General features: G+C 40.9%; 1 protein-coding gene and 1 pseudogene across 3 annotated transcripts in view; both read right to left on the bottom strand.

Annotated features, from left to right (window-relative positions):
- The window catches only part of BCAT1 (branched chain amino acid transaminase 1), a 133,461-nt gene that overhangs the window by 98,015 nt on the left and 18,813 nt on the right, over positions 1-16,633 (bottom strand). The window lies entirely within an intron of this gene.
- Positions 4,702-5,345, bottom strand: LOC129009715 (dolichyl-diphosphooligosaccharide--protein glycosyltransferase subunit DAD1-like; annotated as a pseudogene).

Here is a 16,633-nt window from a genome sequence, read left to right on the forward strand (position 1 = left end):
TCATTTTAATTTACATTTAAATGTAAATAGCTGGGCTGGGCATGGTGGCTCACACCTGTAATCCCCCCACTTTAGGAGGGTGAGGCGAGTGGGCAGGTCACTTGAGCTCAGGAGTTCAAGACCAGCCTGGGCAACATGGTGAAACCCACCTCTACCAAGAACACAACAAATTAGTTGGGGGTGGTGCCATACACCTGTGGTCCCAGCTACTTGGGAGGCTGAGATGAGAGGATCACTTGAGCCCAGGAGGTGGAGGTTGCAGTGAGCCAAGATCACACCACTCCACTCCAGCCTAGGTGACAGAGCAAGACCCTGTCTTAAAAAAAATAATAAACATTAAAAATTTGTTTAAATGTAAATAGCTAGCTACATGGGGCTACAGTCTGAGCACAGGTTTGGGCATTGAGGTCACTTGGTTGAGATTCAGTATCCTGGTTCTATCACTTATAAGTCCTATGACTTTTGGCAAATTACTAACCTCTTTTGAGTCTCACATTTAAACTCAGAGTAAGTCATGGGCAGTGACGACACTCAACATGAAGATATCTATAAAGGACTTAGCAGTACTTAGCACTTAGTAACTGCTCAGTACATGTTAGCTAGTGTTATATACCATGTTTTAATGTTTTTAAGACCCAATTATTTTTCAGTTATATGTAGCCCTTGGATTACGGTATACTGATGATTAGGATATTATGTGAGAGAAACCTTAAAAATATACATCTAGTATTTCTGGGTTTTTGTTTGTTTAATAAAGTTTGTTTAAAAAAAATAAGGCCCAGTTTGGTTCAGAAAACAAACTGCACAGCTATTATTTACATGCTTCCTGGTTGGTATTGGGAAGACAACGACAGATGAGTATAATTCCTACCTGCCAAACCCTCCCCCTACTCCTGCCATGTCATGTCTCTGGAAAAGTGAACCACAAAGAAATCTTGACAAAAGAATTCTCATTTGGGCTTATTCAATGCCAAGTCCCATTCAACGAAGTAAAATGAGCAATTCTATGTACTGTGTATGTAGTTACTGTATCATTTGCCTAGAACAGTAGTAACAAAGTGCCACAAACTGGGTAGCTTAAACCCACAGAAAGTGATTGTCTCATAGTTCCAGAGGTGAGGTGTGGACAGGCCCAGGCTTCCTTTGGAACCTGTAGGGGAGAATCCTACCTTTCTTCTTCCAGCTTCTGGTAACCCAGGTGTTTCTTGGCTTGCAGCTGCCAACACTTCAATCTCTCCTTCTGTTGCATTGTGTTTTCCCTTCCTGTCTGTTTGTCTGCTTCCTCTAACCGCTTTGATTAATGGACTATGGAGAAATATGGACGTGACGCTGTTCTAAGACTAAGCATATACACTAACTGGCCAGGCAGTTTCTGCTTTCTTCCTCTTGGAAGGCTCTTGGAACTACCCCACCTAGAACCCAGTCACCCCAGCTATAAATAGCCCAAATCACATGGAGAAGCTATGTGCAGGCTCATTAGTCAACAGTCCAACATTCAGCATCACTGTCAGCCCTGTGAGTGGCTGTCTTAAACATCCAGCCCAGTCAAGCCTTCAGATGATGCCAGCCCCTCATGACTGATTAAAAACACATGAGAGCCGGGCACGGAGGCTCATGCCTGTAATCCCAGCACTTTGGGAGGCCAAGACGGGCAGATCACGAGGTCAGGAGATCGAGACCATCCTGGCTAACACGGCGAAACCCCGTCTCTATTAAAAATACAAAAAATTAGCCTGTAGTCCTAGCTACTAGGGAGCCTGAGGCAGGAGAATGGCGTGAACCCGGGAGGCGGAGCTTGCAGGGAGCGGAGCTGGGGCCACTGCACTCCAGCCTGGGCAACAGAGCGAGACTCCGTCTCAAAAAAAAAAACATGAGAGACCATAAGGCTGACTCAGACTGCCCAGCTGGGCCCAGGCAATCTAGAGACCATGAGAGATAAAAATAAATTATTGTTGGCCGCATGCAGTGGCTCACGCCTGTAATCCCAGCACTTTGGGAGGCCAAAGTGGGCATATCACCTGAGGTCAGGAGTTCGAGACAAACCTGGCCAACATGGTGAAACCCCGTCTCTACTAAAAATAAAGAAAAAATTAGCTGGGCTTGATGGCAGGTGCCTGTAATCCCAGCTCTGTGGGAAGCTGAGGCAGGAGAATCACTTGAACCCAGGAGGTGGAGGTTGCAGTGAGCCGAGATCATGCCGCTGCACTCCAGCCTGGGTGACATAGCAAGACTCTGTCTCAAAAATAAATAAATAAATAAATAAATAAATAAATAAATAAATAATTGTTTTAAGGCCACAAAGTTTAGGGTGGTTGGTTACATAGCAGTGTTACCTATTTCACTTCAAATGTGAAGTGAAGCATGCAAACCTAACATGCTTATTTCATTATTTATTTAAAAACCTAACAAGCTTTTTTCACGCAGCATGCAACCTAACATGCTTATTTCATTATTTATTTAATGAAAGCAGCATGCAAACCTAACATGCTTATTTCATTATTTATTTAAAAACCTAATAATAATAAAACATGCCCAAAAATAGGGATAAAAAGGTGAGATATACATGAAATAAGTAATCCTTTAAAATATCTTTCAAACTATGGTTATTTTATTGTACCAGCCCTAGCTAAAGGCCCAGTATACACAAGGGCCAAGTAATCAGTAATGACAGTGATACAAATCCTTTTAAAGTCTTCTTGATGATCAAAATTGTGTCACCCACTGTTTGTCAGTTCTGATGAAATCATTGTTGTTTTTTTTTAATCTCATGATATGGTTAATGGAGAACTTATAATAAGAACTGGGGCCAGGCACAGTGGCACACGCCTGTAATCCCAGCACTTTGGGAGGCCAAGGTGGCCGATCACCTGAGGTCAGGAGTTTGAGACCAGCCTGGCCAAAGTGGTAAAACCCTGTCTTTACTAAAAATACAAAAATTAGCTGGGCGTGGTGGCAAGTGCCTGTAAACCCAGCTACTCAGGAGGCTGAGGCATGAGAATTGCGTGAACCTGGGAGGCGGAGGTTGCAGCAAGTCGAGATCGCACTACTGCACTCCAGCCTGGTGACAGTGAGACTGTCTTAAAAAAAAAAAAAAAAAAAACTGAAAAAATATTAGTTATCATGAAAAACATGACACATTTCCTTGTTTTACATTACTAATATTTTCACTATTATTCTGGCTTTATCCTTTTAAATTTTTATTTATGTTTGTTTAGAGGTTTTTTTGCAGAAATCTCTTAAAGCCAATGTCCCTTTTGCAAAGATTATCAATTAACACTAGATGACATAATCTGTAACTCTCCTTAACCAGGCTCACACAAACCGCCACAAATCACAACCCTCTGGAAGAGAATGAATGCACAGGGCTGCACAGGCAACCCCCTGGGAGCAGGAGGTGTGCCCTCCTCTCCCCTCAGGACCCTGCTCGAAGTTTGTGACAGTGTGGCAGGGTGACACGCAGAATGAGCACATGCCAATCTATGTGAGTTAAATACAAATACAATTTAATTTTTCCCACGTTAGAGGAAAAATAAACATAAGTTATTCTGACATTCCAGTGGAGTCTGTTGCATATCTCAATATATACACACCACGATGAAACCCACTCTGCGAACAGACAAAGTGCAAACTCCTGAGCTTAGTCTGTGGGCTCCTGCACTTTCTGAATCACCTGACTCCCCCTTCCCTCCCCACCCCTTGTCCTCGTTTGCACTTCCCATCTTCTTCTGCACAGAGAGGAAACCCTAATCGTGGCAAGCCTCTAGGTCATCTCCAGGTACCTTAAAAAGGAGTGACAGATGGACAGAAAGACAAACACATGAAGATTCTGGATAAAAAGATTAGGAATTTCATGTCCTGTGTGGAAAACAATTAAGCTTATAATTTTGCGTTTTACAGAAACAGAATCACTTAACTTCTGAAAGGAGAAATTAATCCTAATTAAATGAGGCTGCTTTTTTAAAATCCGGATATTATATACTGGATTGCTTTGGAGAACATTTTGTTTTATACCAGTACCTAAATAGCTTTTAAGAGTTCAGGTTAATCTATGCTGAGGAAATTAATAGCATTAAAAAATCAGTAATGTTTCAAACAAAAAGCCCTTTAAAAAAATAATTTCAATCCTTCATCCACCCAGTCCCATGTAATTCTCGTTCTCCTTGATGTTGGGTTAGCAATCTGCATGAATGCATCAGTTTTTCATTAGAGCTTTGGACTTTTTTTTTTTTTTTTTTTTTTTTTTTGAGGCTGGAGTGCAGTGGCGCGATCTCGGCTCACAGCAAGCTCCGTCTCTGCGGTTCACGCCATTCTTCCGCCTGAGCCTCCCGAGTAGCTGGAATTACAGGCACCCACCACCATGCCTGGCTAATTTTGTTTTTGTGTTTTTAGTAGAGATGGGGTTTCACCATGTTAACCAGGATGGTCTCGATCTCCTGACCTCGTGATCCGCCTGCCTCGGCCTCCCAAAGTGCTAGGATTACAGGCATGAGACACCGCGCCCCGACGAGCTTTGGATGTTTTTACCTAGTCCAAAGGTGTGATCTCCAAAGTTATCAGAAACCTGTATTTAAGACTACTTGTCAAGGTCCTTTTCATGAATTTCCTTGAATACACAGCACTTTAGGATTTGCAAAAGGCTCTTAGAAAAAAAAATCAGAATAAAGCAATTTACTGCATATACCATGACATATCAGCCTTTTATTTTTATTTTCATTTTTTATTTTTTGAGTAATGTGGAACTTTTTAATTTGGAAGGCCAAAGGTTACACTTAATTGATGGCAGAGGTCAGGTTAATAAATGTTCGTTACAAAGTTGTTCTGACACAGAGAGAGGAAACTTCTCTGGGCTCTCCTCCTGCACACCAAATCAGAGTTTGTAGTAAGTACAAATTCGAAGAAAATCCAAGTGTCAAACAAGCTACCATCTCAAGAACTCTTATCCAGGAAAATCAAAGTGAACATTGTTCCAGTCTCTTACTCTTCAATTAAGTAAATGGGAATGATTCAGCCAACAAAGTTCATGACGATAAGGTGCAAGATGGTGCTAGCAAAGAGAAAGAAGCCAAGTCTCACTCCAAGGAGATGCCTTCGAAGTCCACTTTGTTCTGTGGGTTTACCTGTATTCTCAGGCAAACTACTAGGATGAAACTCCCCACCCAAGATGTGAAATCCAAGAGGGAAGAGTTGAAGGGGAAGGTCCCCATGAGAAGACAGTAAGTCAACTGCAGCGCCCTAGTCAGCAGTATATACAGCAGGTATATATCCAGCAACTTCAGACACTGCAGATTAGAGCTCAAGTACTCTTCTAAGAACCATCAGGTGCCTGACACTACCAACGCTGACATGAATGGATGCAAGGTACACCAGCCAGTGCTCCCTAGGCTCATAGAGGACCCAACAACCACACTGGATGTCCATATCAGATTTTTAGGAATCTCATACAATGTTGGAACACATATTAACAACATATCCATATAACTATAACTCAAAGAAAGTGTAACACCATTTCTTATTTAACAATGCTTCCTGTATGATTTTAACATACCAAATAAGCCTCATGTCTCTCTTGGACTTCCAGGGTTCCTATTTATTATTAATAATATATGTTAATGTATTATAATATTATGTTCAAGTTAGTTAAGGGCAAAAATACTTAATTTTAGAATATGAAATTTGATTTTCAGAAGTATATCAAATATCAAAAGTTTAAAACCCTTGCTATCAAAATAAAGATTTAAGACCCCATGTTCAAAATAGAATCACAAGTCACTGTGACCTGATCAAGGACCTGGGAACTGACTGGTTTCCTAACACATTCCTGTCCTATGTACTTCTCTGGAAAGTCTTCCTGTATCCCCAAGAGCACAAGTTTTGCATGGTAGAGATGCTAGTTTAACACTGCATGTAATAGACTAGTTATGACACTTGATTATTACCCTGCTCGTTTACGTATCAGCCTCCACCTGTCTAGGCAGTGACTTCATTCTCTTTGGGTTTCCAGTGCTTAGTACACAGCCAGATAAATGTGTGAGCCTCGATAAATATCTACTCAATAAATTGATTGAATACATTAATCTACCATGTTTTTGCTTAAATCAAAAATTGACCAATGGGCTGATATATTTTATAACACATGCATACACACATAAGTAGAGGCAGAAAGAGAGACAGAGCAGAAAATAGATACCAGCATAAAGTCAATTGTGTTAGGCACAAAAGAACCAAATTAGATTTTAAATATGGTTATTTATTCAGGCTACTTACTGAACTGCCTTTATCTATTTATGAGATACTTTGCCTTTTCTCCTAACTTCCTCGCATTTCTGGGTAGACAGTGAAATGTCCCCAGGACTTTCCCCAAATCTTATTAAGCCATGAGTTCTGAGCTTATTAGAAGATTTTGTTTTAAGCGCTAGCTCCATTGTCCAGCTGGGTTTAAGTTCTAGCTTTATTATCAGATAGACAATTATCTAGTATCTAGTAGATAAAGCTTGGGTAAACTACCAAATGTCTCTAAACCCCACTTTAATGTCCCTGAACCTCAGCTTCCTCCCCTATAGGAGTCAAAAGGAAATGCAAACTACTGAACAGAATATGTCATGGTTATTTGTTCTAACGTAAGGTTATCAAGCTTATAGGTGGACCCTATAATATACCAGTAAATCACATAGACTCTGGAGTGACATTGGCAGGTTTAATTCCAGCAATACCACTTATTAGCTTTGCAAGGTTTGTCTAATTACTTACTGATATGGGTTAGCTATGTCTCCACACAAATCTCATCTTGAATTGTAGCTCCACGTGTTGTGGGAGGGACCCAGTGGAAGATAACTGAATCATGGAGGCGGTTTCCCCCATATAGTTTCTGTGGTAGTGAATAATTGTCTCACGTTACCTGATGGTTTTATAAGGGGAAACCCCTTTCGCTTAGTTCTCATTTTCTCTCTTGCTACCACCAGGTAAGAAGTGCCTTTTGCCTTCTGCCATGATTGTGAGGCCTCCCAGCCACGTGGAAATGTGAGTCCATTAAACCTCTTTTTCTTTATAAATTACTCTGTCTTGGGTATGTCTTTATTAGCAGCATGAAAATGGACTAATACTCTTACCCTCTCTGTGCTTCCATTTCTCTATCTGTAAAATAATATTAATAATAGAGTTTTATGAGGACTAAATGAGATAAATCATGTAAAGCCTATTTTAGCATCCAGGAAGATCTCAATCTGTGTCAGTTATAATTGTTAAGTTGAAGATTCATATTGAGTCTTTAGGCCTTGTGAGGTAATATGGCATGTTTGGAAGCTGAGTTATTTATAATTTTAGAGAGAAGAATGAATCCACAGGAACTCCACCTCTCTATAAACTGCACTGTGTGGCATGGCTTAATTAGAGGCCTGCTGCAGGGCTGAGAAGTAATGCTTGACCTTAGATGCTCCACAAATCCTCTTGGCAAACTGACCACTCCAGATTTTTATTTTTATTTTCATTTTTTATTTTTGGGGTAGCATATTTTATTTTTGGAGTGTTTCTACCACTATACTAAGAGGGGCTGTTTCCAGAAAAACTCTCAAACCATTTTTCCTCTGCTCTCACACAAAAACAATCAACACAGAAGACTTCTGGACCCCAAAATATATAGGGATTTCTCCCCAGCAGGAAGCAAGCAATCAGTTCTGCAGTGGACACAAGCTAGGTGTCCTCCAATTCAGCTCCAATACTGTCTACCCAGAGATAGCATCAGATCCACAAGTTGAGGGCTCAGTCCCACAAGAGCACCCCGTCCTTCCAACCAGTCATAAGTTCAGGTCTCTGGAACTGCTGACCAACAGGTTTCAAGTTGGGGTTGCCATGACCCCCTCTTCGGGTTTGATTAATTTGCTAGCGTGGTTCATAGAACTGAGGAAGACACTTACATTTACCAGTTTATCACTCAGGATATTTTTTAAAATACAAATAAAAGCCAATGAAGAGATACAAGGTCCGAGTCTGGAAGGGTCCTGAGCACAGGAACTTTTGTCCTTGTGGAGTTAGGATGTGCCACCCTCCCAGCATGTGAATGAGTTTTTGCTTACCTTCCTGAGCCTCCACGTGTTCAGCACAGGAGGCTCACAGGAAGGTAAAAAACACTTCTTAGGAGCTCCCCAGTCCATTCTCTTTGGGTTTTCATGGAGGCTTCATTACATAGGCATGACTGATTAAACCACTGGCCATTGGTGATCAACTTGACCAGCCCCACTCTGAAGCTATCAGTCAACACTAACATACAAAAAGACAGCACTTTGGAGATTCCAAGGATTTTTAGTAATTGTATGCCAGGAAACAGGAACAAAGACCAAATATATGTATTTCACAATATCACAGGGACACTGGCTTTTTTTAGGCCTTTCCTGAGATCGCTAGAGCAGCATACAGGAAAACCAATTTTCCACTAGGGTTCCTTAGATGTTCAGACTTGGTGTGATCCTCCAGTGAGTTAAAACGTACCTCCTCCAAAAGTCTGATTCGTTTATCTCTCTACTTAGAAAAAACTGGTATGGAAACTCTTTTTAACCAATGATGATGACATACATTTTTCCCAATAATGTAAGCCCAATATATGCCAGTCTCAATTTACTAGACAGATACATCATAGGATCTTTAATACACATACCTAGGAAGATCTTTGAATTACTTAATAAAAATTGAGGAATATTCCCTCCACCCCAGAGCTGACAAAGAACAACAGTTATAGAAAAATAGTTGTAGAGGCAGTGAATATTTAAGATGGGTTGGTACCTTTTGTTTTAATAGCTTCCATTAGTCACAACTTGATAAACTGTAACATTCCTTTCTAAATCTGCTTCCTGCTCCTTCCTCACCTCTGTAATTTTCTGCAGCAGAATATGTAGTACACATTGGCTCTATAAATTGCCAGGTGCACATCAAAGGAAAGCATGAAAAAAATAGTAAAGAAAAAGTAAACCTCCCAAAGGACTTTGTTGTTAGATAAGAAAACTAGCACACGTGTGCACACATACACACATACACACACACATACACACTTTAATGAAAGAGCTAGGGGTCCTGATAAGCTGGCACATAAACCTGTTGTTCCCATCAAATGAATAATCAAAGATTTGAGAGTTCATTTGAGTGACTGTGTCAGTATTATTCCAACAAAGACATGAGCACACACGCAAACACAAGATTTTTCCTTTTTTTTGAGGCAGAATCTCATCACGTTGTTCAGGCTGGAGTCCAGTGGCTATTGATAGACGTGATCATAGCGTACTACAGCCTTGAACTCCTAGGCTCAAGCGATCCACCTGCCTCAGTCCCCCAAGTAGCTGGGACTACAGGCATGTGCCACCTTGCCCAGCTACAAGATTTTTTTACCTGAAGAGTTAATATGATCCATAATAATAACCACCCGCTGTATGACTCACCCTACATCAGGCCCTTAGTTTCACGCATATTTCACCATATTTTTCATACTTGAAACAACCCTATAAGGTAGATATCATCGTTATTATAGCAACCCATTTTACAGATGAGAAAACTGGAAGCAGTTTGGTGATTCTCTAAGTTGATTCACAGGACTCAATACTTTCAACTATAATTTATTACAGGATAAAAATTATGGTCGGGCACAGTGGCCCACGCCTATAATTCCAGCACTTTGGGAGGCTGAGGCAGGCAGATCACGATGTCAGGAGATCAAGACCATTCTGGCCAACATGGTGAAACCCCGTCTCTACTAAAAATACAAAAATTAGCCAGCTGTGGCAGCATGCACCTGTAGTCCCAGCTACTTGGGAGGCTGAGGCAGGAGAATTGCTTGAACCCAGGAGGCAGAGGCTGCAGTGAGCCAACATGGGGCCACTGCACTCCAGCCTGGGCGACAGAGTAAGACTCCATCTCTCAAAAAAAAAAAAAAAAAAAACATTTACAAGGCAAAAATCAGCAAAAGGAAAAGGCACATGGGACAAAGGAAATCAGACATGTGCTTCCCAGAGTCCTCTCCCAGTGGAGTCACACAGGATGCACTTAACTTATCTCAACGAGTTGTGATAATATGTGTAAAATATTACTTACTAGGGAATCTCATTAGACACTCAGTGCCCAAAGTTTTTATGTGGGGCTGTCATGTAAACACCCCTACCTAGCACATCCTAAAATTCCAGACTCTCAGAAGGAAGCAGATGTTCAGCAGAAACTTCATTGTTTGTACAGATATTTTAGGCTCACGCCATTCTTTTCAGGGAACGGTGAGAATCCTCCAGAAATTCAAGTTCCCAGACACCAGACAAGGGCCAACTTTGCAAGCCTTTCTAAGACTAGCAGCCTCAGGCCTACTTTAATTCTTTTCTACACAGGAGTAGACTGAGAAGCCTTGGTCAACTGTGCAGAAGCAGAGGACGGGGCTGTCACTGAGCTAGGGACATGAAGCATTCAAGTGTATATATATTTTAGACAGGGTCTCTCTCTGTCACCCAGGCTGGAGTGCAGTGGCACAATCTCAGATCACTGCAACCTCCGCCTCCCGGGTTCAAGCGATTCTCCTGCCTCAGCCTCCTGAGTAGCTGGGACTACAGGCGTGCACCACCATGCCTGGCTAATTTTTTTGTTTGTTTTTTGTAGAGTTGAGGTTTTGCCATGTTGCCCAGCCTGGTCTCAAACTCCTGAGCCCAAGCGATCCTCCCACCTCGGCTTCCCATAGTGCTGGAATTACAGGCATAAGCTACCACGCTCGGCCTTCAAGTATATTTCTTATGTTCATATCAGACAGAACCAAACTGAGTATCAAGAAGATTGATTGCCTTGACCAAAGTAACACACCTACAGACGGAGAGCTGGTACCAGAACCCAGGTCTTCAGACCACAGAGGGCACTTAATAAATATCAGAGTAAAAAGCAGAATCTGCTCAATCCATCCCCTTCTCTGCCATTAGTGAAGATACTGATCAATTAATTTAATTCTTATTCATACACTATAAGCATTTATTAAAAATCAAACAAAAACCAAAACAATACAAGTTGATTTTTCACAGGTGGCTTTTTAATCTGCATGATGGCATAATTACAGCACTAGACATTTTCAACCGATTATGTCGATAATATACATTCTAATTTCCTCCCTTTTTTTCCCCTCAGCTTTCTGATCCATCCTCCCTTTTCTAGAGTGAGAAGACTATAAATTACCAATGATTTATTGAAAAATACTGCCTTTGAGTAATTCTTAGTAACTTGTAAGAAAATAACAGTAGCAAATTATAATGAAACCTCGGGAGAGAAAGAGAACCCCTTCTTTACACAAGAATGCTACTCAATGCCAAGAATGATATAATTAGATCCGTTAATGCTAAAGTCATCAGAAGAAAGGTTGTCAGAGAATGGGATATTTACACAGTCTCAAAGTCTTGTGCCACAAATTACATATTAATTTAAAAAGAGAAAATGTCCCTTTACAAGGGTGAGAAATGGTGGCCACCACCTTCACCAACTAATCAAACTTAACATGACTAACGCAGGAACCAATGCATATCGTGTGTCTCTGATGCAAGGCAATTAGGAGTACACAACCTCGCTTCAGTGGTATTCTTGCCAAGAATTAGAGCTTGGCTGTAATCATAAAGATAAAATTAGAGAAATTCAGGATGTGAAATAGCCAATGAGCCTGAATTATTCAAAACAGACAATGTCATTAAAAAACAATAACAGCAAAAACACACAAATATTGATCCGCATTAAAAGAAACATAACTATAAAGAGTAATATGTAAACAACACATTTTGAGGTCAACTAGGGAAAATTATATATGAACCAGATATGACATGATCTCTCTGAACTAATACTAATCTTCTTAGGTGTGCTATGTAGGAGAACGTCCCATATGAAGTATTTAGATAGGAAATATCACAACCATAATTTATTTTCATATGATTCAGTACTTGGGAGAAAGAGAAAGCATATAGAAAGGTTAACCATTGGTGAATCCATTGATAAATGACGGATTCAAAAACAGTTGATTTTTGAAACAGTAGTTCTTTCATCTCTACAGTAAGTGTGATGGTTAATTTCATCTGTCTACTTGGCTAAGCTATGGTGCCCAATTGCTTAGACAACGCAAGTTCAAATGTTGCTGTGAAAGTATTTTTTAGATGTGATTACCATTTAAGTCAGCAGACTTTGAGAAAGCAGATTGCCCTCAATGTGGGAGGGCCTCATCCAATTAGTTGAAGGCCTTAAGAGCAAAAAAGATGGAGGTTTCCTGAAGAAGGAATTTGGCCTCAGGACTGCAATTGCAATAGATACTGTGCCTGACCTGCTCTGCAAATTTCAGACTCACGACTGCAACATCAACTCTTACCAGAATTTCCAGCTGACCAACTTGCCGTGTGGATTTCAGACTTCCCAGCTCCCACAATCACATGAACCAATTCCTCAAAATAAATCTCTCTCTCTCAATCTCTTGAGAGAGAGAGAGAGAGATAGAAAGATTATAGATATAGATAAAGATATAAATATAGATATAGATATGCCCTATTGGTTCTGTTTCCCTGGAGAACCCTGCCTAACACAATAGGTTTGGAAATTGCTAAATAAAAAATTGCAAAGAAATTATTTTAAAAATCTTCACTTGTCTGTTAAATGTGGGACAGAATAATTTTAAAAAACACATGTAATCTCCAAACCCCAGTTCAACTATAATTTATAATATTTTCTCCCTGATTAAGATTTGCATTTGAAACAATAGTCATTTGCTTTGAGTTAAATTCCATCTCTTGGATAATAATGAAATGAGTAAAAATCAGGTTATAAGATGCCTGTAATCCCAGCTACTTGGGAAGGTGAGGTGGGAGAATCACTTGAACCCGGGAGACGGAGGTAGCAATGAGACGAGATTGTGCCACTGTACTCCAGCCTGGGCGACAAAGTGAGACTCTGTCTCGGGAAAAAAAAAAAAAAAAAAAAAGAAAGGAAAGAAAAAAATCAAGTTATAAGAGAGAAAGAGAAGAATGCAAGGTGATCTACATAGACAAGCTACATAGCAATACTGGAAAAACCTAGAATGTTATTTTTCCTTAAAAATCTACCAGTGACTCCAATTAAACATAGTAGACTGAACCCATGAACCTTTCTCCATATCTTTTTAGATATTCACTTAAACAAATACTATTGTCTTTTAAAGTTTAATCCATAAGGGAAAGAGAATGGGAAACATGATAATGAGTGACATTAACACATTTTGGAAGGTAGAAAGCTGATAGTAGAGAAGGAACTAACTCTGTAGATTAGAAAGAACTGAAATTGTATTGCGCAAAGAAGGAGATACTGATGAGAAGCCACCTTTCCCTCATCTCAGAAAGGCTCAGAATAGAGAATCCAGGTGCTTCCAAAGGTGAGGCTGAAAACAGGGACTTTTGATGCAAATCTATATAACCATTCATTGAATGACCTTGACTTGGGAGAGTACAACCAGGAATAGTTTTATTTTTCTTTCATTACTGCCCTTCACACCCACTTTCAAAAATCTACCATCCCCATCTGGGGATGATCACACTGATCCTATTGAGTTTCCAATCACTTTTAAGTATTAGGAAAATCTTGCTGCAAGTACTTAAAAGACCAGTATGATCTGTAATAAAACTTTGACCTCACATTGCATTCAATGCTTTACTGTCTGAGCAGCCACCACCACCAGCCCCCAGCGAGCTGAGGTTGGTAACATCCGTAAAAGAAAACAAAATTTCAAAACTCTCTAAAATTATTTATTATGCCAAGGGAGAAGTTAAGTCCTGGAAACTGAGTCACATAGCATGTTTGCAATTCTGCTTCTTAGGTTATAGATTGACTCTGTTCTCATCGTGCTAGTTCTGTAAATGACTAGGAGAGACCAGAGACCAGACCTTCCCCCTTCACTGATCTTTGTTATGGATTAATGGATTAACTGCCTCCTTTATTGTCCTGTACCTAACTCACACCAGATGGCACAAAAGACCCCATGGGATGAGGACAGTAGCCCATGCCTGTAATCCAGGCACTTTGGGAGGCTGAGGCAGGAGAAATGTTTGAGCCCAGGAGTTTGAGACCAGCCTGGGCAAAAGGGGGATCCTGTGTCTACAAAAAATAAAAAATAAATTAGCCGGGCGTGGTGGCACATGACTGTGGTCCCAGCTAGTCAGGAGACTGAGGTGGTAGGATCGCTTGAGCCCACAAGATCGAAGCTGCAGCGAGCTGTGATTGTGCCATGCCAGCCTGCAATACAGAGTGAGACAGTCTCAAAAAAAAAAAAAAAAAACCAAGAAAAAGAAAAAACGAAAATACAAACCCATGACTGTTACACTTTCAGTGTGAAATGTTTTGTTGTTGTTGTTGTTGTTGTTTGAGATGGAGTTTCACTCTTGTTGCCCAGGCTGGAGTGCAATGGTGCAATCTCAGCTCACCACAACCTCCGCCTCCCAGGTTCAAGCAATTCTCCTGCCTCAGCTTCCCAAGTAGCTGGGATTACAGGCGTGCGCCACCATGCCCGGCTAATTTTTTTTTTTTGTATTTTTAGTAGAGAAGGGATTTCACCATATTGGCCAGGCTGGTCTCTAACTCCTGACCTCAGATGATCTGCCCGCCTCGGCCTCCCAAACTGCTGAGATTACAGGCATGAGCCACCGCTCCCAGCCCGTGAAATGTTAAATATGCCTTTCCCAAATGAAAGAGACCACCTTGACTAATCAGATCATTGTAACTAGGCATTAAGCCTTACACAGAAAGATGTTGAAATTCTGTTAAGCTTCCCTAAACTCTCTCTATATAAACAATCCCAAACTTCTACAGTTCAGAACACTAACTTCCATTCTTTGGGATCCATGTTTCCCTAGCACTGTCCTTAAACTTTGCACTTGAATAAACTCTCTTTAAACTAGATTCTGACCCTTTTGATTATTTGAGGTTGGCACATCCAACAGAAATGGGGTTCCTGTTTCTTCAGCATTGGAGCTCAGGATGCACCATCCCAAAATATGACCAGAATATGCCACATCAGGATATGCTTATTTGATGTATTTCCAGTTAGTTATTCTGAGACACTGTAGACACAGGAGTAGCTCTGAAAAACTGTCTTTTTGTAAACAAAATTTATATCTATACAGAAAAAAACTTTGATAAGAATGTCATCAACCAGGGAAGATTTTATCACCAGGGAGAAGACTGGACACCTTGCCCAGGTAGACCTTGTCACAGGCTATTACCTATTCTTCTGATGAGGGACTCTGAGATAATTTTTATCACCTGAGAGACTTTTTATCTGCATAACAAGACAACCTATGCTCGCTATACACTTCTTCTCCTCACCCTCCTACAACCTGTCACCACCTCCCCTCAATAAGCCCCAAGCCCTGATTCCTTTTCTGTAGCTCAGGAATACTACATAAACTTCAATCATCTGGCCGTTCTTTGAGTCTCATATTTTACGGGACTCCCATGTGTATGCACAAAATAAATTTATGTCTTTTCCCCTATTTATCTTTCTACTGTCAGTTTACTTCATAAACTCAGTTATGAAAAGGGTAAAGAAAGTTTTCTCTCTCCCACATCACTTTCCTCTCCATTCTCCAGCTGCTGTTCCCAGGACCCACAGGGTTAAGTGTGGACCATGAATTAGAGGAAATAGTTAAAAATCTCATTTGTCTGTGACCATTATAATCTGGCACTGGGGCCCTCTCCTATGGCAAATGCCCAAATTCTGGCTTTCTATTGCATCATGGTCACTTACGGATTCTTCACAACCTCCCCTCCACCTTGTCCCCACTTCCAGCGGAGACCGCTGCCTTGCACAGCCCCACTGCAATGATGCACATTCTGTCTCACCTCTAAGGATTCTCCTTCAATCCCAGCTCTGGCATTATTCCCTACGCAGCCTCTGACCCCTGGGGTCTCCTTGCCCCAGCAAGTAGCCTTCTTAGACAGTGTCCTTTTGAGGTGTTTCTATGACACCTTTCCTCAGAGTTCACATAGTTCATGACGTCTTTGCTCTACTAACTCTGGAACTGCAAACTGCACCCACCAAAGACCCCTCTCTTGACTCTAACCACAGGCAGCACCAGCCAGCCTTGACTGTCCCAGGGCAGAGCTGACACTGCTATGTCCCATACACCAGTGGCACAAGTCAAGTGTTCGCAAGCTACAGATCCTCTAGGCAAAGCATTTCTCACTTAATTTTTAGTGAATGCCCTGTTGGGGGAATGGGAGAATCACTTTTTTACCTCTTCCAGGGTAAAGAAGTTTCCAGAAATGCCAAGCTCTCCTTGCTTGGCTGACAATTTTTTATTTCCAAATAATCTTATTTCCTTTATGTTCAATCTCCAGCCTTCTAATAAATATAAATTGGAGATAAGTTACAGGCTAAAGCTTGCAGAATTAGTTTAGTCATCCTTTAGAAGGTTCTTTAGATGTGTCAAACGTGTTTGGAATTTGGAGGTAGTATCCCTCTGTGCTCAGCACTGAAGCCTCAGTGGAACAAGGCCCTTTTTTTTTTTTTTTTTTTTTTTTTGAGATGGAGTCTTGCTTTGTCACCCAGGTTGGAGTACAATGGCACAATCTCAGCTCACTACAACCTCTGCCTCCCAGGTTCTGGTGATTCTCCTGCCTCAGCCTCCCAAGT

The sequence above is a fragment of the Pongo pygmaeus genome, chromosome 10 (genome assembly GCF_028885625.2).
Source record: "Pongo pygmaeus isolate AG05252 chromosome 10, NHGRI_mPonPyg2-v2.0_pri, whole genome shotgun sequence".
NCBI classification, from domain to species: Eukaryota; Metazoa; Chordata; class Mammalia; order Primates; family Hominidae; genus Pongo; species Pongo pygmaeus.